Source organism: Amphimedon queenslandica, unplaced genomic scaffold (genome assembly GCF_000090795.2).
Source record: "Amphimedon queenslandica unplaced genomic scaffold, v1.1 AMPQUscaffold_13108, whole genome shotgun sequence".
In the NCBI taxonomy this organism is placed as follows: Eukaryota; Metazoa; Porifera; class Demospongiae; order Haplosclerida; family Niphatidae; genus Amphimedon; species Amphimedon queenslandica.
In genome coordinates, this window is record NW_003546656.1 from 1 (window position 1) to 1,447 (window position 1,447).

At 38.0% G+C, this 1,447-nt stretch overlaps 1 long non-coding RNA gene across 1 annotated transcript; it reads left to right on the forward strand.

Annotated features, from left to right (window-relative positions):
- LOC109585165 (uncharacterized) lies at positions 1-1,441 on the forward strand. Its single transcript, XR_002186359.1, has 4 exons — positions 1-87; positions 137-668; positions 722-1,212; positions 1,255-1,441. It is a non-coding gene; the product is annotated as an uncharacterized LOC109585165 (long non-coding RNA).
- The last annotated feature ends 6 nt before the right edge of the window (positions 1,442-1,447 follow it).

Here is a 1,447-nt window from a genome sequence, read left to right on the forward strand (position 1 = left end):
GTATCGGCAATTCTTGAGCAATAACAATTAAGTCGTGGGTTCCAACTAAGAAAAGAAGCGAAGGATAACAATAACAATAATGACAAAGTAAGGCGGACCTCTTGCCAGTATCTATTAACAATACACTACAATACAGTGGACAAACATCAGACGAAGGAAAGAAGGTCAGAAAAGGTGCAATGATTGGAGGAGCCAGTGGAGCCGCCATAGGAGTAATAGGAGGACCAATTGGAATAGTTATTGGAGGAGCAGTAGGGGCTGGAGTAGGTGCATTAGTGGGGTATCTGAAATTTCAACACTCACACTAACAGCACAAGAAATATTAGTATTGTACTGCTTGTACATGTACATGTACATGTATGTCAAAATTGTCAAACTGAGAAATTTAACGAAGATATAAAATAAATGAAATAATTATTGTACATGTACATGTATGTGATTGTTTTGTGGTGAATACGTTTAGTGAATCCATTAGTGAATGCATTAGTGGTGATACCCAGAGTCATTGTAAGCCATTCCTACTGTCTGGAGAATGGGCGTCAATGTTATAGGCCCAACCAATGAAAAACAACACGTGATATGGAGGACTCTCCCTTGAGGATTCATGACAACGCCTAACCAAATCAGACGTAAAAACAATTCTTGACACCAAAAAGTGACAAAATGCCGTAAGCAAATGTAATTACTTGACAGTCATACAATGTAACTGTTTTGATTTCAGAGGAGGGAATACCTCAGATGAAGGAAATCTGGTAGGAATTGTGAAGAGAGGATTTGAAGGAGCAGGAGAAGGTGCAATAATAGGAATATATGGTGGACCACCTGGGATAATCATTTGCACTCTTGTTGGGTTTGCTGTTGGAATTTTTAAGAATAATAAAGTTTTCAATTCTTCCAAGACATAATATCATGTGTTTTTAAATGCATTATAAAAATTAAACCAATTGTAAAGTAAATACCATGTACAATGCAAAAGGCCATTAAAGGAGCAACGTTCATTTATCGACACAACCTACACTGCAAACTACTCCCACTGTATAAAGATGGGAGTCAACTTTAAAATGGGTACAGCCTACAATATTACCCGTAAAGTAAACAGCATTAGGGGAATACTCAGCAAAAGCTCTCGGAAAGTGAAGTAAAAGCAAACGCTTTGACTTTAAAACAATCCAGCAAAGTACGAGCCTTATCATTCTAAATTAAAATGCCAGGGTAAGTTAATCTATCATTTAACTATGTTATCAGCTCCCATAGACCGAATACACCAAAAGAAGCAGAGAATACAGCCATAGGTGCTGTGTCTGGAGGAGGAACTGGAGCCATCATAGGAACATTTGTTGCTGGACCTGTTGGAACTGTAGTTGGTGGATTGGTTGGAGCTGGTGTTGGTGCTGTTGTTGGACTCTTTGCATCAAAATAGCTTCTTTTTTAATATACACAATGTCTT